The sequence below is a fragment of the Stomoxys calcitrans genome, chromosome 2 (assembly GCF_963082655.1).
Source record: "Stomoxys calcitrans chromosome 2, idStoCalc2.1, whole genome shotgun sequence".
Classification (NCBI taxonomy): Eukaryota; Metazoa; Arthropoda; class Insecta; order Diptera; family Muscidae; genus Stomoxys; species Stomoxys calcitrans.
The window spans coordinates 87,620,920-87,645,665 of record NC_081553.1 but is presented as its reverse complement, the minus strand read 5'-3'; the positions used below and the strand labels follow the sequence as shown (position 1 = coordinate 87,645,665).

General features: G+C 39.7%; 1 protein-coding gene across 2 annotated transcripts in view; it reads right to left on the bottom strand.

The window, feature by feature from the left end:
• LOC106080795 (uncharacterized) overlaps positions 1-24,746 on the bottom strand; it is an 857,102-nt gene that overhangs the window by 745,098 nt on the left and 87,258 nt on the right. For both annotated transcript variants that reach the window (XM_059361859.1, XM_059361858.1), the window contains one exon: positions 4,570-4,730. The gene's annotated coding sequence lies outside the window, so the exon portion shown is untranslated. The remainder of the gene's footprint in view (positions 1-4,569; positions 4,731-24,746) is intronic.

Sequence of the window (24,746 nt, the reverse complement as noted above, 5' to 3'; positions counted from 1 at the left end):
TTTAACAGCTAGTGACTCTGTAATTGCATTCTTTCTTCTGCCAGTTATCAGCTGTTACTTTTAGCTTACTTTAGAAAAAAAGTGTAAAAAAAGTATATTTGATTAAAGTTCATTCTAAGTTTTATTAAAAATGCATTTACTTTCTTTTAAAAAATCCGCAATTACTTTTTGGGCAACCCAATATATATATTTCAACAACAGTACCATGTATGGTCTAAATCGGCTAACAACCTGATATAGCTCCTATATTAACCGATCCCCCGATTATAGTTCTTGAGCCTCTGGAGAAGAGCTGGCAAAATATCGATGGCATTATCGACTCTTCATTTATTTTTTTACTGAATATCGATTGATATTTTTCCATTAGATACTATAGCAAGTTAATTTTTTTGCGAAACTAAACAAAAGCAAGCAATCCGACACTGAATGTATCCTTTAAGATACATTGCGCCCTATAGAGGGCGCAATTTTCATCCGATTAATCTAACTTTTTGTACAATGATTTTTTATTTAAATCATTGTACAAAAAGTTGGATTAATCGGATTAAAATTGCGCCCTCTCATGACTTCCATCTGACTTTATTAACCTTGGTTTTATTTGGTCTGTACATTGATATGCTTCCATATAAATCAATCTCCAGATTTTTACTTCTCATTTTCGATTGGTATATAGGTGATGGGAAATTAACGATAGTATCGATATTTATTATTAAAACTATCGAAAATATCGAATGATGCGATTATCGATAGTTTACCAGCCCTACTCTGGAAGGCGTTATTCTTATCCGGTTTGACGGAAACGTGCCAAATATGAGGTGAATCGGAAAATAACCTGACATAGCTCCCATATAAACCGATCTCCTGATTTTACTTCTTCAGACCCTCTAAGGTGCAATTCTTATTCGATTTGGCTGAAATTTATCACAAAGACTTCTTCGATGGTCTCCAATATCCAAACTAAGTGTGGTGCGAATCGGCTCAAACCTGCTATAGCTCCAATATCATGGCAATTCTTATTCATTATCCTTTGTTTGCCTGTAGAGAGATACCAGGCAAAGAACTTCACAAATGCGACGCAAGGTGGAGGCTATATAAGATTCGATCTGGCAGAACTTAGCACGTTTTTACTTGTTTATTTATTGATCCCTCCACAGGATTCGACTCTACTAGACTCTGAGTGAACTCAACTTCATGGTGGGCCACACATTAAACTTAAACTGAACCTAAAATCATTGTTAAAATGGAATGGTTGATAATTTATTTTTTTTTTTTTGTATCACCTATAAAATTAAGCCTAACGTTATGCAGAATTTACCACTTTTCTTTAATATGAAAATTTTAAGGCAGCATTAAGCCTTACGTATATTCATTTTATGGAAGAAAACCATACATCCATGTGCTTCTAAAGGAGCCTTTGGCGAAATTTTCTTGGAAAAATAATGATTCCGTTGAGGGGAAATACATTTTACGCGGAAACTGCATTGACAGTCGCAAAATATCCGTTGATCCTGCATGATTTAAAATGCGGTAAACTAATCTAAATTGTATACCGCCATTTTCCATGGTGCCAAGGATACTTCTCCTTGCACACATTCATGCACTTAGAGCAAACGTACAAATGTTATGCTACAAATGTACATTTGAATGACTGAGTTACAATAACTACGACGACGACGACGACGAAGAACGGAGGATGCACATATTTTCTTCATTTTCTAAAGTTTTCATTCTTTGGGCAATTCAGGCATCAGCACTATGCAATAAGTGCAGAATTCTAGGGGTAAAACAAAAACTTTCCTCTTTTCGATGGAAGGAAGTTGCAGCAAGTCCTAATGTTGAAGGCATTTTAACCACGACAATCAACACTACTGTCACTTTACGGTTTTGTGTGTCATCCTCTCGAGCGCAAATGTTGCTTTCAGACATGTTCGTGTTCATTTTCTTTTTGGCCTTGTGGGAGATACGAGTTGACATTTGTGCGAATTTTCGAATAGATTTGTGGTTTATTTTCTTGATTTGTTAGCAATGTGCAACTTGGCGGTGGTGGTGGTGGTACCTTACCGACATGTTTTTCACTGTGTGGTTATATGGGACAGGTGGTGCAGAAAGTTGGTTTATGTTTTGGGGAATGTGGTCGAGATAAATTACACAGCTTAGTTATTGCATATGGATTCTACTTCAAGAAAGGACTTTGAACTATATAAATTTCAATATCTGTTGTTTAATATTTAAAATTCAATTTGTGTTTGATTGTTTGTATTGGGTTGCCCAAAAAGTAATTGCGGATTTTTTAAAAGAAAGTAAATGCATTTTTAATAAAACTTAGAATGAACTTTAATCAAATATACTTTTTTTACACTTTTTTTCTAAAGCAAGCTAAAAGCGACAGCTGATAACTGACAGAAGAAAGAATGCAATTACAGAGTCACAAGCTGTGAAAAAATTTGTCAACGCCGACTATATGAAAAATCCGCAATTACTTTTTGGGCAACCCAATATGTTTGTTTGTTTGTTCCGTATAGGCTCAAAAACGGCTGAACCGATTACCTTGAAATTTTCATAGAGTGTGTAGGAAAGATAGGCTATCTAATTTTTTGATATCGGAAGGGGGGGCGGACCCTCCCCCTTACCCCAAAAGTACTACCCAAAAATAAAAGTGGACTGATCGGGACAAAATGGGATTCAAATGAAAGATTTTCAAGAGTACAGTACGAATTTCATAATAAAAGTTGGATCCAAGTACCAGGGGGCCGCCCCAGCACCAAAACCCCTTACATTAGATTTGATTTGACGATCATGACAATATGGGTATCAAATGAAAAGTATGCGGGAGTAGATAACGAATCTGGCATACAAATTCAAGTCGAAGTATAGGGGTTCACCCCCACCCAACGCCCAAAATGGGCACATTAGGCAATCACGGATATATGGGACTCCGCTTGTTTGCTCCGAATAGACTGAAAAACGGCAGAACCGATTTTCTCACAATTTTCGCATGCTGTGTAGGTTGGTCTGGAAGAAAACATGGGTCATATAGTTTTTCGGTATCGGAAGGGGGGCAGACACTCCCCGTTATGCAAAAAATACAACCCAAAATCAAAATTGGTCCGATCGGGGCAATAAAGGTATCAAAAGAAAGATATTGGAGAGTAGAATGCGAATATGGTGTCAAAAGTCTAAGTACCCAACGGGCCGTCCGAACCCCAAAACTCCCCCAATCAGACATATTAGCGTTAATTTCAATATGGGGCTCAAATGAAAGGTATTCGGGAGTAGATTTCGAATCTGGCATACAAAATCATAGGTCACAAAGTATAAGAGGTCACGCCATCTCTCAAAAACGCCATTGGACCCATTGTGACTATATGACACTTGGTTAAACCGATTTTCTTAAAACTTTCATAGATTGTGTACGTTTGTCTCGAAGGAAACATAGGTTATATAAAACGGGGTATCAAATGAAAGGTATGGGAGACCACAAAAAGAATATGATATTAAAATTTACGTCCAAGTATCCAAGTATGGGTGGCGCTTTTCCTCCTAAAGATATTTCAAATGGGTTATTGACAATACGTCCAAGTATCCAAGTCTAGGTGGCGCTTTTCCTCCTAAAGATATGTCAAATGGGTTATTGACAATTTGTGACTCAAGTGAAAGGTATTCAACAGTAGAAAACGAATTTATTATCCAATTTTGAAGCCAAGTGTTTTGGCGTACGCCCTACAGCAGCCCCTAAACTGAGCTTCATTTCTGTTGAGAATAAAGAACGAATTTTATATCCATTTTCAATGTAAATTGCCGATGGCCGTTCCAGCCCCCAAACACCCTCCAAACGGTTCATATTTACCGGCCATGACAATATGGGGCTCAAATTAAAGGGATTTGGAAGTGCAGCTCGAATTTCATATCCATATTTGAGTCGAAACGAACGGCGTCCCGCAATGCGACACCTTTTTGGGGAATTTTTTTTTTAATGATCTTGCATGGCATTGTACCTCGCAAATGTCGCCAACATTGAGAGGGGATAAACATCGATTTGTTTGATATTCTCGCCAGGATTCGAACGCGTTCAGCGTTATAGGCTACAATGGCAAGACTTCGATATCCGCATTCAGGTCGAAGTGCCCCCAACCCAAAAAATAAGGCGAAGCGGAGCGGGCCCGGTTCTTCCCACTTCCCACTCCATGCACTTTTTGTAATCTAACGTCTTACCCATGAGTCAACTAAGTTTAATTTAAGGGTTTCATTGAAAACTAAAATATGCCTGTCAATTTTATTCATTACTTTTTAATAAAACAACAAAACAGCTCAACCATAGTTTGTTTAATACAACAATGATAACACATCATAATTATGCCAATTAATGCTTGGCTTCAAACAAAACAATAGCAACTGTCGACAAATAATATAAAAGAATAATAGAGAACAACACAAAATAACGGATTTCCGGCGAAATTAAACGTGTAATAATATATTTTGATTAATTAAAAATTCATATTTAATTCTCATAGCAATATGTGCTTCACAAAAAAAAATATATTAAATGTAGAAACCGAATTTGGAACTTACCTTAGGTTCGAAGAAGTTGAAATCTGAATAACAAGGTTACCAAAGATACGAAACTTGGTAACTTGGCGGAAGGTCGGTTATATTGATGCTCCTTTCACCTTCTTGGGGCTGGACGATATACACTCAATGCCGCAGTCAGGTTTAAGATCGGTGTATTCATCCTAGAAGAATGCAGAAGAGAAAAATAAGATATACAGATACACCATGGTACGCTACAAAACAGCACAAATGATATATGAAACCAGCACACAACTAGGCGGACAACTTTCACTGTTGAGATTACAGTCCAGTCAACCAATACAGGCCTCTAAGAACTTCAGAATGACAAGAGGATTAATTGCCTGGAAGGAATCCAGACACGGAAAGAGTCGTTCACCCATTACCCCATGTCTTCTTCCAGCAATAGCAGGACAATGATAAAAAAAGGTACATGACCGTCATCTACTACTCCTTGTCTCCCCACACACCACAGAAGTCTGCCTCTCCCTGTAAGGGACAGTCGGGACTGCTATGAGCTGTGTTAAATCACGCTTCATCAGCCCCAGTATTAGTGAGAAATGTAGTGGTCCAAACAGCGAAAAAAATGGAAATAAGTCCACCATTTTCTATCTGTAGATCTAAGCGGTACAAAATGTACTCTACATTTGTCGAAGGTGGCATAGGCTTTCGCGGGAAATTCTCCAACGGACAACGTGGCGCCAGGTATGCATTCATCGGAGGCTATTAGGAAAATTGTGGCTGAGTCGAAAATCCTTTGGGCGATAAGAAGTTTCGACTCCTTTAAGTCGCATGGTTCCCTGGCTTAGGGAGACATACTCCGCTTGTATGGAGGGACACGAAGGTAATTTTCATTCCGAAAGCAGGAAAACCCTACCACACAAAGGCGTAAGATTTTCGTCCTACTAGTCTGTCATCAGTTATGCTAAAGACTCTTGAGAGGTTGATAGAAACATAACTTAGGGCAAAGATCCCTGGAGATCGCCTGTCGCGGCAGCAGCATGCATATAGTAAAGGCAAATCCACTGAAACAGCCCTCCACGACCTAGCCAGCTACATAAAGGATTCTCTCGCTGTCGAGGAATATACAACTGTAGCATTTCTTGCTATTGAAGATGCTCTCAATAATGTAAAACCGACGTCAATCATGAAGGAGTTGGAGGTTCTAGGCATCAACTTTACCGTAAGAAAGCTGATTAATAACTTACTTACTAAAAGATGCATTACGGTAGGCTTGGGATCTGTGGATCTGAAAAGATGGGTCAGCAGAGGAACTCCTAAAGGCCATCAACAATATATTATTGTCTCTGAAAGACAAAGGTGTAAAAGTGGTCGAGTATGCTGATGACGTGGCAATAGGGGTAAGGGAAAAGTCTCCCAGCACTCTTAGATATATTCTTCGGAAGGATCTACATGCAACAGCAAAGCGAGCTGCCGAAAGTGGTTTAGGTAGAAATCCGTGCAAGATAGAATTAGTTTTTTCAGCAGGAGATACAAGTTGCCCACAGTGGAACATGTCTCCTTGAGAGGGGAGAATGTTCCATTTATAGAAAGCGCAAAATACCTGGGTGGAAATTAAACTTCAAATCCAACATTTTGGAAAGGGCAAGAACGGCAAATCTTCCCCTATACACCTGCAAGAGAGCCATTGGCAACAGTTGGGGGTATACTGCAGTTGTCAGGCCTATAATGCTAAATGGTGTTGTGGTCTGGTGGACGGCGCTTCAAAAATCCACCTACTGCTCAATACTTAACCGGATCCAAAGGATGGCTTGCTTGGGCATCACAGCCGCCGTGAGGACGACACCATCTGATGCACTAAATTTAATGCTACATCTTATCCCTCTATAAATTTTGGCTTCCCAAATTACAGCGACCACTGCCGTGAGGTTAAGTGAGCTTTCTCATTGGTCATGTGGCGGCTGCGGATACAATACAATATCCGATGTTCCAGGCAGTGTGGACATAACCTGATATAGCTGCCCCACAAAAACCCGGTCTTGGACCTTGACTTCTAGAGGGCGCAATTTTTATCGGATTAGGCTAAAATTTAAAAATATCGATGGCACTATCAATACTATTGATATTTAATTTTTCGACTGATATTTAATCGATTGATATTTTTCCGATAGATACTATAGCATAAGTTAATTTTTTTGCGAAACTAAACAAAAACAAGCAATCCGACACTGAATGTATCCTTTAAGATACATTGCGCCTATAGAGGGCGCAATTTTCATCCGATTAATCTAACATTTTGTACAATGATTTTTCTCATGACTTTTAACTGACTTTATTAACTTTGGTTTATATGCTTCTATATAAACCGATCACGTGATTTTTACTTCTCATTTTCGATTGAAATATAGGTGATGGGAAATTAACGATAATATCGATACTATCGATATTAATTATTAAAACTATCGAAAATATCGATGTTGCGATTATCGATAGTTTGCCAGCTCTACTCTGGAGAGCGTAATTAATTAAGGGAGCTTTCTTATTGGTCATGTGGTGGCTGCGGATACAATACAATATCCGATGTTCCAGGCAGTGAGGATTACATCTTACATGAGCCGTTTTTCGATAAAAAGTACTGTACCACTATTCCTGATAGAACCGATTAGAACTACGATATCCCTGGTAACATAAGTTACATAGACTTCTATACGAATGGTTCCTAACTAAACAACCAGGTGGGCTTTGGGGTGTACTCTAAAGATCTAGAGCCGGTTATATCGAAAAGGTTAAAAGACCACTGCAGTGTGTATCAAGCGGAGATCCTTGCAAATAATGAAGTAGTGGAATGACTAAGATATAATGTCATTACAATTAAATCCCTGGAGAACGTATTCCTGAACACAAAAACCGCCCTGGACTGCCGCAGATCTCTCAACGAGATGGTTCAACAGTTCAAAATTCACCTATTCTGAGTGACGGACCACAGAGATTTCCCAGGGAACTGTAAAGCGGACGAGCCTGCGAGACGAGGGACACTGGAATCTGTGGGTATGCCTCTAGCGACATGTAAGCTAAGTTATCAGGACCAGGCCCGAAGGACAACGAATGATAGATGGTCACAAAAAGGGGCTATGAGCATTCCAAAACTATATGGCCTAATATTGACTTGAAGAGGTCTACCGCTTTGCTGTCATTGGCTAAAACAGACGTCTCAGATATTGTGCTCATCATAACAGGTCCATGTATAATCGGAAAACATGTTGACAGACTGAAGGTTGAAGACTTGAAGAAACTGTGAGGACATCAAAGAAAGAGACTATAGAACACCTTCTGTGTGTGCGTGTACTGTACTAGTAGTCAGAAGAGTTCCACTTTAGGATCTTATTTCCTTGAGAACCTGTCTGATTTGGCGGATGTGAACATTCCCAAGTTATTGGGCTTTTTAAAGCGATCTGGATGGTTCAACGGTAGGAACCGTTAAACCTTACCTAACCTAACTTAACTTAACATGAACATAAAGCCAGACGGACAGATGGACATAGCTAAATCAACTCAGAAAGTGATTCATACTGATCGACAGTATGTTGTCAAGGGTTCCAGTAATGGCGTTGGTATAAAAATATTAAAAATTTGCACCCGTTTTAAGCTCAGTTTTCGAATAATTTGAAATTCATACTCAGAAACGTATAGGTTGTCCAAAAAGTAATTGCGGATTTTTCATATAGTCGGCGTTGACAAATTTTTTCACAGCTTGTGACTCTGTAATTGCATTCTTTCTTCTGTCAGTCAGTTCTGTCATCAGCTGTTACTTTTAGCTTGCTTTAGAAAAAAAGTGTAAAAAAAGTTTATTTGATTAAAGTTCATTCTAAGTTTTATTAAAAATGCATTTACTTACTTTTAAAAAATCCGCAATTACTTTTTGGGCAACCCAATAAAAAGTACCTAATAGTACGAAATGGTGAATGTTTGCCCAGCGCGAACGGAAAGGGCTAGAACTATAAAATGGGACTTAAATAAGAAAGCATCCCGAAAAATATAAGCTTTGAATAAAATAAGTTTTGAAAATCGTACCGGAAGTCGGAGAAATAGTACATTTATCTATTTTGGTATTAAGGTACACTATGACAACTTAAATTGGAAGAGTAAGTTATTTCTTGGAAATTTGTACATCTAGGTACTAAAAAGTACCAAAAAGGTACGAATTAGGTGAACTTTGCACAGGGCGATCCGGTAGAGCTAAAACTGGATGATGGTGGACAGAAAATTTTTCAAAAATAATTCACAAAACGGGAGAAACTTTACATTTCGTACCGAAATTGGTACCATTTGGCGCTTTCTTAACGGATTGAGCTAAAGCTTTGAAATTTGACTACTAAGATATATATGATGAGTGACTAATGGAAATTTTTAAAGTTCGTACATCTTGGTACTAAAAAGTGCTAATAATAATGCTAATCTTGGTACCAAAGTTTACTTATACAGAGAATGGGGACACGTAAAATTTAATAAATTGACAAAAACGCGACAAGTTCTAAAAAATACGAAATGCCGTAATCGTACCCGAAGGGGAAAAAACGAACTAATATGCTGTAATTTGTACTTTCTGGAATTTGGGACAAAGGTAGACTTTGAGAGTATATATTTATAGACTGAGCTACAGCTCTGGCCGTATGTACGAGGCGACTAGAAGATTTCTTTTTGAAACTCGTTCGTTATGGTACTAAAACATACCAAATGGTACTAAAACGTACCAAATGGTACTAAAACGTACCAAATTGTACTTTCTTACAAACTGAGCTCCAGCTCTGACATTTGGGATAAATTTACACCTTGAGAGTATATATAGGACGACTGGAACTTTTTTTTTTAAATTCGTGCATTACAGCATACAGAATAGGGTACAGAACTTAAATTTGGGATACAGGTAGACCTTGCCACTATATATTGGGCGACCAAAAGTGATTTACTTGAAATTCGTAGATTTAGTTACAAAAATGTAGAAAATGGTAAATTAGCTCTTAAACTGTGGATGAAGGTACACCTTGGCACCATATATACAAGGCGACTAAATAGAGGGCGCAACTCGGATCAGATTTAGCTGAAACTTTGCATGAGGGGTTTTGTGTCGACTTTCAATAACTGTGTCAAGTATTATCCATATGAGTCTATAACCTGATATAGCTGCCATATGAACCGATTTGCAGATTTGACTTCTTTAAACGATTTGTCTTTAATTTTGCGTGAGGTGTTTTTTTTTATTTCCAAAATCGGTTCAAAACATGATGCAGCTGCCCTAAAAACCAATTTTTAAATTTGATTCTTGAGTCCCCGACGGATTGGGCCTAAATTTTACATTTTTTAAATCGGTTTTGACATCTTGAGTCTCAAAGGAGCGCAAACGTGGCATTAGTACGGTCCATCTAAATTTGCAGATGAATCTTCTGTTCATTTGAAAAAAAAAAAAATATACCAACAATCTAGTAGGCTGAAAAAATAACCATAAAAACTGCGATTTAAATAATTTCCCTGCTACTTCCAAAGTGATCCCCCAAAACAAGCAAGGAATGAGTTTCATTTTTAAAAGTTTCCATCACAAAGCCCTTTGACCTTCAAACTTCTCTTGCAAGCCCAAGAGTAAATTTATGCATATTGCCATTATATATTTTAATTAATTATTCTTTTATGGAAACTAAATCCCAAAATGTATTAACAATGTGTTAATGGGGTTAATATGAAGTTGGCTAAAGTTCAAATAAGCCATTTCAAGCCATGTTGATATCGCTTAATCATCTTAAATATCCATATTATTTAACGCCTTTTTTTTTGTGGGGGGGTCTACAAATATTTTGCATTTTCTCCAAACATGGCAATTGTCATTGCCGATTGGCTTTGGCTTTGGCTTCGAGTTTGAGTGTGAGTGTGAGTTTTTTGCACGGAAATACAAACATTCAACATGAAAAAGCAACGGCGAAGCTAATCTGTGATTTATATTTATGCTGTCAGACAACAATTTATCATTGGGAAAACATTTAAGCGGCAATCAATCAAGTCGACCAAAAGTATAAAAACACCATCATTTTTACACAACCCACATTTACAGTTTCATGTTGCTGCACTCCCGGAAAGCGAAGAAGGACCCCCGCCTTTCTCACCCAGCAAGATTAAAGTGCAAAATCAAAACAAATCTAATACACATTCGAAATGTGGGGGCTTATGGAGGACATGTCCTACTCCAGATATCCTGCAAGTGAAGAAAAATACCAAAAATACCCAAAGAATAACACAGCCATTTGGAGACGAGTGTGTGTTTTCATATTAGAATGGCAATGTTGGCTCAGTGTGGCTGACATTGGGCGACAACCACAGGAAATGGAAAAATTGTTTTGTTCATGAGTGTGTGCAACTCTATGCAATTTTTCAAAGATCACAAGAAGTGTTGTTGTTTTTTTTTCGTTTTTTTTGCTTTCATCCTCCACCGACAACAAAGATATATTTCAATGTCAGCTTCGGATTACAATTATTAGATAACAAATAACAAAAACGAAATATGTTCAAGAAAGTGCATTTTGAGGAAGACGATTTAGCTGTAAACAAGATTAGCTTTGTGTACCGAAAAAATAAAAACGAAAGAAACAAAATCAAAAACATTTGCCAAATTGAATTATGCATCAATCTTCATTTTGTCGAAATGGAATTACAACTTTTTTTAAGTTATAGCATGAAGTTAAAGTGTTTAGTCCTTCAATCGAAGTTTAGAAATATTGGTGATCTGAGAGATTGAGAGATTGAAGACCAAAAAATCTGACCCTACTAGGAGACAGGCAAGACCAAAGTGAATGCTAGTGTGCGAAAAACACCGGAAGATGGTGCTGATCCTTGAGTTGATGCTAATCCACACCCCTTACATTGCTGATCCACACCCCTTACATTGCAGAGTACGAACATCAGCAAGAAAGGTGAGTCGATTTTTGATTATATTCTGAATTCGGGCCTACGTATTTGTAATATTGGTAATGTAGCTACTTTTCAGATACATAATTAGTCAGAGGTGACAGACATAACTTTGACGAATCTTGATTTTACTATTTTGAGTTATTGGAGTGTTTCTGAGGTGGACTCCTCCTCCGTATCACAGATATATTTTTTACGATCTGTTGTTTTCTACGGAGAGCGTCTGAGGTGGAGAGTGTCTGAGGTGGAGAGTGTCTGAGGTGGAGAGTGTCTGAGGTGGAGATTGTCTGAGGTGGAGAGTGTCTGAGGTGGAGAGTGTCTGAGGTGGACTCCTCCTCCGTACCACAGATATAACTTCTACAATCTGTTATTTTCTACGGACAATGACCCACCATACAGGAACCCCAAAAAGATTAACTCAAATCGCTATGCGGAGATCCTTGACAAGAAGCTTCGGGCCATAAACACCACCCTTATTAAGGAGCTTAAATCGGCCGCGAACCTTTTAACAGGGTCCATTTTAGATGAGGAGAACTGTTCTCTGACCTACACATGTAAGAGATCGTAGCCTTTTTGATGGAATGATACTTGAGGAGACTTAAACAGACTACAAAGAGGCTCTATTAAACGGCAAAGACTTATTGCGGATTGTATAGGGAATCCCTAAAATTGAAAGAGCGAGGTGAAATTGCCCAAGGGGGCCTCTGTTTTTAGTCGATAGAGGGAGTAAATGAGCTCTTCCGGTTTTGCAGGGTGCTCTCTAGAGATCCGACAACTTTTGGAAGCATCATTCCAAGAGATGATAGTGATGACCTCTGTTTTTTGTCGATAGAGGGAGTGAATGAGCTCTTCCGGTTTTGCAGGGTGCTCTCTAGAGATCCGACAACTTTTGGAAACATTATTCCAGTAGATGATAGTGATGACAGTTGAGACGTTCGACCTACAGGCTGTTACGCCCTTCCCTGGGTCAATGTACCCGGATCGCGTTGATGCCCCTCTGATATAACACATTGCCGAGCAACTGGCCGTGGTTTAGGACATGATAATGGAGAGGAAGACAGTCTTGACAGAGAAATCGTTTGAAACCCAGAAATCAACGGGCCCTGCTATGTTCCAAAGGGCAAAACTGTATGAGCAGGACATGCTACCTTACCTAAAGATGGCGGGAAGTTAGGGTGATGTTCATCTCAAGGCGGGGAAACGCAGGGATTACAGGCCAATCAGCTTCTCCTCTTTCATTTTGAAGACTCTGGGGAGTCTAATTGACACACATATACGGGACCAAGTTGAACCCATCACTGGGATGAGGCTAACAGCGTGCGTATGCTAAAGGCCGGCCAGTTGACAGTGTCCTCCATGATGTGGTTTCTTGGCCTTCTTGGACATGGAAGGGGCTTTTAATCACTTGAAGTTAGAATCCATACATTGTGCTCTGATGGACATGAGGACCCCTCTATTTTGGTAAATGGGGTTGATACGATGCTGAAAGTTCGGATTATCAACGCATGACTGACAGAGGGTACAATAAGGAAGGTCAATCCCAGGGCAGCTGGTTGTACGTACCGGATTGATCCGATGGAATTATTCATCGACAAGGGCTGCCGCCTCAGTGTACAACACACTGCTACAACAACAACAACAATAAGGAAGGTTGTGACCAGAGGAACTCGGGAAGGAGGGCACTTATCTATGGTGACTTTTACGACTTTCGAGAGGGAGAGGCTGAAGGTTGTTGTCTACGCGCACGTCATTGTGTTTTACGTATGAATGGTGGGAAGTTAGGGTGCTGTTCACCTCAAGGCGGGGAAACCAAAACGCTGTCTGCGCAGTGATTACAAGCCAATCAGCCTCTCCTCTCTCATTTTGAAGACTCTGGGGAGTCTTATTGACACAAATATAAGGAACCAAGTTGAACCCATCACTGGGATGCGCCAAACAGTTTGCGTACGCTAAGGGCCGGTCAGTTGACAGTGTCCTCCATGATGTGGTTCTTGGACATAGAAGGGGGTTTTTTTATCACGTGAAGTTAGAACATTGTGCTCTGGTGGACATGAGGATCCCCTCCATTTTAGTAAATGGGGTTGATACGATGCTGAACGCCCGGATTATCAACACTTCACTGGCAGAGGGTTCAATAAGGAAGGTTGTGACCAAAAGAACTCCAAAAGGAGGGGTCTTATCTCCTTTATTGAGGCTTTTGGTGATCAATGGGATTTTGAGGTCTTTCGAGAGGGAGAGGGTGAATATTGTTGCCTACGCGGACGACATCGTCATCATGATGGATAAACGACATCGTCCTCTCTACAATAGTAGAGAAGAAACCGTAATAACTGTTACCTACTGCAGTGAGGTTTGAGGAAGCTACCTGGATGGGCGAGAGCTTGGCATAAATTCCAGATAGACTGAACTGCTCCTTTTCACCAGGAAGAGTAAGGAGGGTTTCTTTAAAAGACCTGTCCTGGAAGGGATGGAGTAACCGCTCTCTTCGGAGGCCAAGTACTTGGGTGCGACTCTTGTCCAGAAACTAATTTGGAAAAGAAACGTCGAAGAAAGGGACAAAAGGGCATTGAATGCTCTCTATTCCCATCGCGACTTGATAGGAACACGTTAAGGGCTAAGGCAAGGGACTGTGTACTGGATATTGACGGCGGTAGTTCAGCCAACTCTCACCTATGGTTATCTGGTGTGGCACAAGGCTCTTGACATCTGTGACCCTCGCGGGATACAGGATATCGCGGCGGTGCTGATCACTGGGACAAGAAGGAGTGTCCCAAGAAAGGCGCTTAGTGGCATTCTAGGTCATAGAACTTTTTACCGGTATGTTGGGTGTGTGGCAACGAAGATCGGCCTTAAACCAAGGCAGTCACTTAGTTGGCGCTACTCAAACTTTGGGCATTCTTTTGTTTTGCTGGGGAATGGAGAAGCAATAAGGCGGCATGCTATTTGCCTCGTGACTGATTATATACAAGCGGAGTCCTTCCTTGTCGTGTGGGTGGATGTCTTTTTTCCGAAAGCGTATCTCTGGGCTTGGGGTTCCCCGCTCTTCCTAGTCATTGCGACTTCAGGTCCTTGACATCGCGCTGAATGCAGGAAGAAGCAGCCTTGTGAGGGGTATGAGGTGACGAGAAGGAGTTGGCGATGGTCGAACACCATTTATGCCACTGCCACGCAATTACGTGCCTGGATTGCCTTCAGGCACTTATTCCCCTTGATATTATCGAGCTGTGGAGGCCGAAACTGTTATCCGATTTAGCTGAAATTTTGTACGAGGCCATTTCTTTTTACTAGAGAAGGGATTCTAAGGGGTAAATTCACAATGCGTGGACATTTTTGTACTGAAAACACTTTGTACCATTTCATTTATATTCTTTGTATATAAAACCAAGGTTCTGATCTCATAAAATCGGATTATACTTGTATATAGCTGCTATTTAGACCGTTCTCTCGACTTAAGGCATTGAGAAAATAATAATAGCCAATTTTTCATCCAATTTCGATTAAATTTGGCACACTCAGTTCTGGTGGACCTCTACCCATTCCTCTGAAATATGGTCCATATCGGACCATATTTGGATATATCTGCCTTATAGATCGATTTCCTGATATGGAGTATTGAGCCCATAAAAGGAGCAACTTTCATCCAATTTCCATGAAATTTGGCCCAGTAAGGTTTAGTGTACCCCTACCCATTCCTGTGAGATGTGGTCCAGATGGGACCGTATTACGATAAAACTGCTATATAGACCGATCTCCCGGTATAGAGTATTGTGCCCCTAAAAAGAGCACTTCTCATCAGATTTTGATAAAATTTGGCACGTTGAGTTTTAGTCGACCTCTACACCTTTTTGTTGTATGTGGTCCAGATCGGACCATATTTGGATATAACTGCCATATAGACCAATTTTCCAATATAAAGTCTTGAGACATAAAAGAGTAATATTTCATCCGATTGCGACCAAATTTGCAACAGTAAGATTTGGCAAATCTCTATACATTTCTAGAAAATGTGGTCCAGATTTGATCATATTTAAATCCTACAAAGTATATATATTTTGGATCGTCGTAAAGTTCTAATTAACGATGCACGTGTGGCTGTCCGTCAGTCTGTTGGAATCACACTACAGCCTTAAAAACTTAAGGTATTGAACTTGAAATTAGCACAGACTTACTTCCTTTCTTTTCCTTTACGAAGGTTAAGTTCTTGAACGGGCCAAATTGGACTATATTTCAAAATTTGTAGCTGCCATATAGACTCCCAATTTAGGATCTTAAGTCCATAACAGGCGCACTTATTACTCGATTTCGCTGAAAATTGAAACAGTGAGTTGCTTTAAGCCTCCCATCATCCAACCCGAAATTGGTCCAGATCGGACCTTATTTAGAGATATGTAGCTGACTTTTAGATCGATCCGCGATTAAGGGTTTTTAGCCCACAACTGCGGCATTTATTAACCCATTTCGCTGAAAGTGGAAGCAGTGAACTGTTTCAAACCTCCTGATATGCAAATTGAAAATGGTTCTGATAGGACCATATTTAGACATAGCTGTCATATAGACCGATTTAGGGACTTAAGACCATATATGCCTCGTTTATTACCCGATTTCACTGAAATGTATAACCGTGAGTTAGACTGGGCCTCCCGTTCTATGAACCGGAAGTAGTCCAATCTTTAGACAAAGGGTCTAAAGCCTGTAAAAGCGCATGTAAAGGGTTATTTTTTTGAGGTTAGGATTTTCATGCATTAGTATTTGACAGATCACGTTTGATATCAGACATGGTGTCAAAGAGAAAGATGCTCAGTATGCTTTGACATTTCATCATGAATAGACTTACTAACGAGCAACGCTTGCAAATCATTGAATTTTATTACCAAAACCAGTGTTCGGTTCGAAATGTGTTCATTCACCGTAACGTTGCGTCCAACAGCATCTTTGAAAAAATACGGTCCAATGATTCCACCAGCGTACAAACCACACCAAACAGTGCATTTTTCGGGATGCATGGGCAGTTCTTGAACGGCTTCTGGTTGCTCTTCACTCCAAATGCGGCAATTTTGCTTATTTACGTAGCCATTCAACCAGAAATGAGCCTCATCGCTGAACAAAATTTGTCAAAATTTCGAACCGAACACTGATTTTGGTAATAAAATTCAATGATTTGCAAGCGTTGCTCGTTAGTAAGTCTATTCATGATGAAATGTCAAAGCATACTGAGCATCTTTCTCTTTGACACCATGTCTGAAATCCCACGTGATCTGTCAAATACTAATGCATGAAAATCCTAACCTCAAAAAAATCACCCTTTATTACCCGACTCAAATATGGTCCTGTTCAGATTATATTTAAATACAGCTTCCACAAATACCAAACTGCCAGTTAAGGGTCTTAAGCCTATAAAAGTCGCATTTATTCCCTGATGAAACTTAGCACAAACTTCGTTTTACCATAGGCTGGTTAAGTTCGAAGATGGGATATATAAGATTGTATCTTCATATATACCATTATATACCGATCACCCGATTAAGGTATTGAGCCCACAAAAGACAATTTTTTAACTGGATTACTCGGAAATTTTGGTATGAAGAGCTGCAGTCGACCCTTTAACAGCCGTATCTAGTATGGTCTAGACCGGATCACGCGTATAGACCGTTCTCCCGATTAAAGTATTTGCCCTATAAAACGCACATTAACCGCCTGCTGTCGTTGAAATTTGGCACAGTGACTTTGTTAGGTCCCTCGATAACACTGCCGAGTACAGTACAGCGCAGAGAGTTTTGTTAGGCTTGTTAATATTCTTTTCCTGTTTCCAGGATATAGCACCATATATTGTAAGTTTTTTGTATCATAAAACGCACATCTATTGTTCGATTAAGTTGGAATTGAGCAGAGAGAATTTTGTTCGGGCATTCGACATCCGTTCAGTTTATTTGGATATAGCCTCACATGTACCAATCCCCCAATCTAAGCAACTGGCCTCATTAAGTGAACATTTATTACACTACATCGCTGAAATGGAGCACAGTGTGTTTTGTAAGGGCTTAGAAATCACTGTCAAGTTTAGTTGAGATCGGATCATGTCTAGATAAAGGTATAGGTATCATTTAGACGGATGTCCGAATTTAAGCCATTGGGATGGACAGACGGACATTTCTTACCCGATTTCGCTGAAATGTGGCATAGTGGATTTTGTTAGCCTTCTCATGGATGTCCGTTCTGAGTACGGCCTAGGTCAGCGCAGAGTATGTCATGTCTACCTGTAATGCTAAACGCCTGGCCTCGAATCCTGGCGAGAACATTAGAAACAAAATTTCATTCATTGGTTATCCTCTCTCAGTGCTGGTCAGACACTATGCCATAGAAGCCATGTAGAAGCTTCTCCCCAAAGATATGTCACACTGCGGTACGCCGTTCGGGCTCTCCTTTTATTGTAGGTCGTTATCTATGAACATAAAACTTGAATCGGACATTACTCACTGATATGATAGGGCTTTTTTATACCCTCCACCCTAGGATGGGGGTATACTTATCATTCATACCGTTTGTAACACCTCGAAATATTGATCTCCAACCCCATAAAGTATTCTGGATCGTCTCGACGTTCTGAGTCGATCTAGCCATGTCCGTTCGTCTGTCTGTCGAAATCCCGACAGCGGTCAAACGCATAAAGCTAGCCGCTTGAAATTTTGCACAGATACTTTTTATTGATAAAGGTCGTTGGAGATTGGAAATGGGCCATATCGGTTCAGATTTGGATATAGTCCCCATATAAACCGATCCCACATTTGAATTCTTGAGCCACTATAAGTCTCAATTTTCATCCAATTTGGCTGAAATTTTAAACAAAGACTTGAGTTATGACTTCCAACATCCACGCCAAGTGTGATAGGAATCGGTCTATAAACTTATTTAGCCTCCATATGAACCGATCCCCGGATTTGACTTCTTGAGACCTTAGAAACCTCAATTTTCATCCGATTTGCCTGAAATTTGGAACAAAGACTTGTTTTATGACTACCACCATCCATGCCTAGTATGTCCTGAATAGGTCTATAAACAAATATAGTCCCTATATAAAGCGATTCCCGGATTTGATTTCTTGAGCCCTTAGAAGCCTCAATTTTCATCCAATTTGAATGAAATTTGGAACAAAGTCTTGAGTTATGACTTCCAACATCCATATCAAGTATAATTTGAATCGGTCCATAAACAGATATAGCTCCCATATCAACCTATCCCCGGATATGACTTCTTGACATCTTAAAATTTCGAACAAAGACTTGAGTTATGACTTCCAACATCCATGCCAATTATGATTCGAATCGGCCTATAAACATATATAGCCCCTATACAAACCGATCCCCGATTTTGACTTCTTTATCCCCAAGAATCCTAAATATCACTTGATTTGGTTGAAATTTCACCCTAAGACCTATCTTATGACATACAACATCAGTGCCAAGTTATATCCGAATTAGTCAATATGGTGATGTAGGCCCCCTAAGTTCCGATAACCCTATATGACTTCCTGAGACCATTAAAGCCTCAATCAAATCCCGATTTGATTGCTACAATATAATTATGATACAAACTTAGTTAATAAGGGTAAATTTTTAGCGGAATGGTGGTAGGTACCCAAGATTCGACCCGGTCGAACCCAGCACGTTTTTACTTGAAGAATTCTGCAGCTCCGTCAAGGATACATATGAGGCCTCTAGGCTATGGAAGTTTCTGTGTCATTCATTGGGTATAAACTGCAGTTGTCAGACCTGTATGGTGATATATGGTGTTGTGGTCTGGTGGACGGCACTTCAAGAGTCCACCTACTGCTCAATACTTAACCGGATCAAAAGGATGGCTTGTTTGTGCATCACAGCCGTATTGAGGACGACACCATCTGATGCACTGAATTTAATGCTACATCTAATGCCCCTGGACATTGTGGCTACCCAAATTGCAGCGACCACTACCGTGAGGTTAAGGGAGCTTTCTCATTGGTCATGTGGCAGCTACGGACACTGTGTTAGCCTTGATACAATATCCTATGTTCCAGGCAGTGTGGATTGCACCCTACCTGAGCCAATTTTTCTAAAAAGTACTGTACCATTATTTCTGATAGAAACGATCGGAACTACGATAAAACTGGTAACAGAAGTTACATAGATTTCTATACGGATGGCTCCAAACTTAACGATCTGGGGGTGCTTTGGGGTGTACTCTAAAGATCTAGAACTGGTCATATCGAAAAGGTTACCCGACCACTGCAGTGAGTATCAAGCGGAGATCCTTGCAATTAAGGAAGTTGTGGAATGGTTAAGATATAATGTCATTACGAGGATTGGCATAAATATCTTCTCAGACAGCCAGGCAGCCATTAAATCCCTGGAGAACGTATTTCTGAACACAAAAACCGCAACCGATCTCTCAACGTGATGGCAGAAAAGTTCAAAATTCACCTATTCTGGGTGCCGGGCCACAGTGACATCCCAGGGAATTCTAAAATGGACGAGCTTGCGAGACTAGGAACTACCCTACACATTCCAGGGACACTGGAATCTGTGGGTATGCCTCTAGCGACATGTAAGAAAAGTTTTCAGGACCAGGCCCGAAGGACAACGAATGATAGATGGTCACAAAGAGGGGGCTGTGAGCATTCCAAATCTATGTGGCCTAATCTAGACTTGCGGAGGTCTACTGCTTTGCAGTTATTGGCTAGAACAGACGTCTCAGTCATTGTGCCCGTCATGACAGGTCACTGTCTAATCGGAAAACATGCTGACAGGCTGAAGGTTGCCATTAACGACTTTTGCAGAAACTGTGAGGACATTGAAGAAGAAGAGACTATAGAACGCCTTCTGTGTGTGTGTCCCGCACAAGCAGTCAGAGGGAGTTTCACTTTAGGTTTTCATTTAATTGAGAAACTGCCTGAATTAGCGGATGTGAACATTCGCAAGTTATAGGGCTTTTTAAAGCGATATGGATGGTTCAATGGTAGACACTAGGAGGCATCTTCCTTCTTCTGTTCCTGTGGCATCACAATGGACGAAAACGTCTATGTGAATCTGATGGCAGACTGTCACTTAAACCTAACCTAACCTACTTGTTCTTCTTAAAAGACATATCTTTTTGCCAGATCCTATGAATGAGTTTGGTGTGGTGCCAATCGAAGTCGCGATACTATTTTTCAGCAAAACACATTTTCTGTCGAATTTTAAAAATAGAGTTTCTTGTTTTTATACCCTGCAACATAGAATGGGGGTATACTAATTTCGTCATTCTGTTTGTAAATACTTGAAGTATTCGTCTGAGACCCCATAAAGAATATATACTTGGTCGTCGTGAGATTTAATGTCGATCTTGTCCGTCCGTCCGTCTGTCGGTCGAAAGCGAGCTAAATTTCGAAGAAGTAAAGCTAGCCGCTTAAAATTTTGCACAAATACTTCTTATTAGTGTAGGTCGGTTGGGATTGTGTATGGGCCATATCGGTCCATGTTTTGATATAGCTGCCATATAAACCGATCTGGGGTCTTGACTTCTTGAGCCTCTAGAGGGCGCAATTCTTATCCGATTGGAATGAATTTTTCCGCGACGTGTTTTGTTATGATATCCAACAACTGTGTCAAGTATGGCTCAAATCGGTCCATAACCTGATATAGCTGACATATAAACCTATCTGGGGTCTTGACTTCTTGAGCCACTAGTTGGCGCAATTCTTATCCGATTTGAATGGAATTTTGCACGAAGTATTTTGTTATGATATCTAACAACTGCGCCAAGTATGGTTCAAATCGGTCCATAACCTGATATTGCTGTCATATAAACCTATCTGAGGTCTTGACTTCTTGAGCCTATAGAGGGCGAAATTCCTATCCAATTTGGCTGAAATTTAGCATGGCGTATTTTAATATGACTTTCAACAAATGCGCCAAATAAGGTTCAAATCGGTTCATAGCCTGATATAGCTGCCATATAAACCAATCTTGGGTCTTGACTTAATGAGCAATTCTTATCCGATTGAAATGAAATTTTGCACGACGTGTTTCGCTATGACTTCCAACAACTGTGCTAAGTTAGGTTAAAATCGGTCGATAACCTGATATAGCTGCCATATAAACCGATCTTGAATCTTGACTTCTTGAGCCTCTAGAGGGCGCAATTCTTATCCGATTAGAATAAAATTTGCACGACATGTTTCGCTATGACTTCCAACAACTGTGCTATGTTAGGTTGAAACCGGTCCAGAACCTGATATAGCTGCCATATAAACCGATCTTTTTTCTTAAGTTTTTGAGCCTCTAAAGGGCGCAATTCTTATCCGATTTGAATTTCAGCAACTGTGCCAAGTATGGTTCAAATCAGTCCAGAACCTGATATAGCTGCCATATAAACCGATCTTGGGTCTTGACTTCTTGAGCCTCTAGAGGGCGCAATTCCTATCCGATTTGGCTGAAATTTTTTATGGCGTATTTTAATATGACTTTGCCAAATAAGGTTCAAATCGGTTCATAGCCTGATATAGCTGCCATATTAACCGATCTGGGATCTTGTTCTATTTGGAATAGAAACAGAGAACCCTACGGTCTGCAGCCGATTATTATTTCAAGACCGAATAAATTTAGAGCAAAACGTGAGTATTTCTTTGCTTCTACGCCACAAGGCTTCGTGTACTCCAATGATCCCTAAAGTGGGGCTAAAAACAATTACCTTAAGCCTTACAATCTCATTCGAAATACTTCCCTGTTTAGGGGCATACATTTAATTGTTTAAGAAACTAATCTAAATATGAAAAGAATTCACTTCACCTACATTTTTCACCACTCCCCAAATTGGATGACCTATATGCAGAATGCAACTCAATGCAAGCAATTGTGACAATTTTCTAATGACTGAACAAGGGTGTGATCTGTGTCACTTTTTTCCTAAGGGATCAAATGGCTGAACTCATATTCACTGGTAATTGGATGAACTCCTTGTCCTGCCGGTTGTAGTACAGTGATGTCATGCAATTTCATAATTACAATTTTTGAGATAATTAGTAAAATAATTTGCAACTGCCATTTAGTGAAAAAAAAAACACACACACACAAACAAAAAGATAGAAAACAAAGATACAAACACTAGAAAAAAAAAACTTAGAACAATAACTTTTAAAAGCTTTTTTGAATGCAAGCCAAAAAATCAACCCAGAAACAGAAACTGGACATCATCTGCACACAATGGGGAGAACACAACAATGACATCGAGAAAGGGAGCGACAGTCACCAAACGGCTTACATCAACCCCAAAACAACTGTACAGGCCAAGACTGAGGCGAACAAACAACACTTACGAGACTAATTAGACACCGCATTTGTGATGGACATTGGGAGGCGACATCCCTACGCTGCCCTACACACTGACAACGGGAAATCCTTACACTAACAACTAGAATTTATGGCAGTTAAATTATGACAGCCACTTTTGCACAAAAACACAAATGGAATGGCCCAAGGAAAAGGAAAAATTAAAATTACAATTTTAATATGACTAATTTGCCAAAGAAGAGCACACAACACAACAAAACAAAAACGAACGAACAAACAAATGTTTTATTATTTACAACTCACCAGGGTAATTTGTATAAAATTAATTTCTATGTAGATTTTAACAATTTGTTAGAAAAAAAAAAGAAAAAGCTGGACGAAATATTTGAGTCATCATGTTGAACTATATGAACTAAATTGAGTTTTAACTACTTTAGGTGTTAGTGAGGTGTTAGTGAGGGTCAGCATTAGACCCACTTAGATAATTAGACCACTGGAGCAAACGAAAAATGAATGCCTTTTTATTCCAAGGATTGAGCTAACAAAATACAAACTGGTTTTCAATTAAATGAAAAACTAAAGTTCAACTCTTTTTTGATTTCTAGTGTGGAACAAACAACGACACATCCGATTACGAGAAAATGTTGCATTATGTCGTTCCAAATGACTGCGAAATCGGGATGGGTAAATATAACAGCTATATCCAAATATTATCTCATCTGGACCATATTCGGCCTGACCCAAGATTCGACACGGCCGAGCTTAGCACGTTGTTATTTGCTACTTGTTTGTGCAGAATCTAGAGCGCTGATGCAGAAGATGTCTAGTCGGGAAAACGGTTTATATTGAAGCCAAATCAGGTTATGGACCAGATACAGCGCAGACGTTGAAAGTCACAACAGAATGATTTAAAAGCTTGTAAGGGATGGCAAAAATCGGGCGGTGTCGACTTTAAAACACACTACACCTACACTATAGGTAAAAAGTGGGAGCTACATCAATTTCTCAACCGGTTTTGATAGACCTCAGCAAATTCAGATGGGTTATTAAACCATCCGTATCAAATTTCGAACAAATATATTCAAACTGTTATAAATACAGTTGAAAATTACAACACTATTGCAAATTAGCAAAAATCTGACGAACATATATATGACAGCTACATCTAAATCAAAACCGATTTTTTTCCAATTTCAAAAGGCTTCGTCTCTAGGCCGAAAACATGCCTGTACCAAATTTGAAGACGATCGAATGAAAACTGCGAATTTGTACAGAAATAAACATGGACAGACGGACAGACAGATATAGGTAAATCGATTCAGAAAGTGATTCTGAGTCGATCGGTATACTTCTAATGGGCATATCTCTCTTCCTTCTAGGGTTAAAAACATATGCACTAAGTTCTAATCCCCCGTACCACAATAGTGGTGTAGGGTATAACAAGTAAAAGCGTGCTTAATTCGACCAGGCCGAATCTTACGATCCCACTACCACGGATTCTGCCAAAAATGTATCTTATATATAACAATCAATTTGTGTTTGTTTGTAGATTTGTTTGTGTGTTCCTTATAGACACAGAAACGGCTGAACCGATTTTCTTGAAATTTTCACAGATGGTGCATAATGACCCCGTGGTGAAAAAAGGGTACTACATTTTTTGATATCTGAAGGGGGCGGACCCTCCCCCTTACCCTAATTTTCAGAAACGCTAGATCTCGGAGATGGGTGGTGCGATTTAAGCCAAATTTTGTGTGCTCTCATATAGTACCCTAAAAATAAAAATTTGGTATCCAAATTTCGGATGGGGTACCTAGGGGGGATGCCCCACCCTAAAACCTACCAAACATATATTTAGGCCAATCACTGCAATATAGGACTCAAATGAAAGGTATTAAGGATAAAAAAACGTATCTGATATCCAATTGTCAGACCAAGTGCTAGAGGGACCACGGCTGAACCGATTTTCTT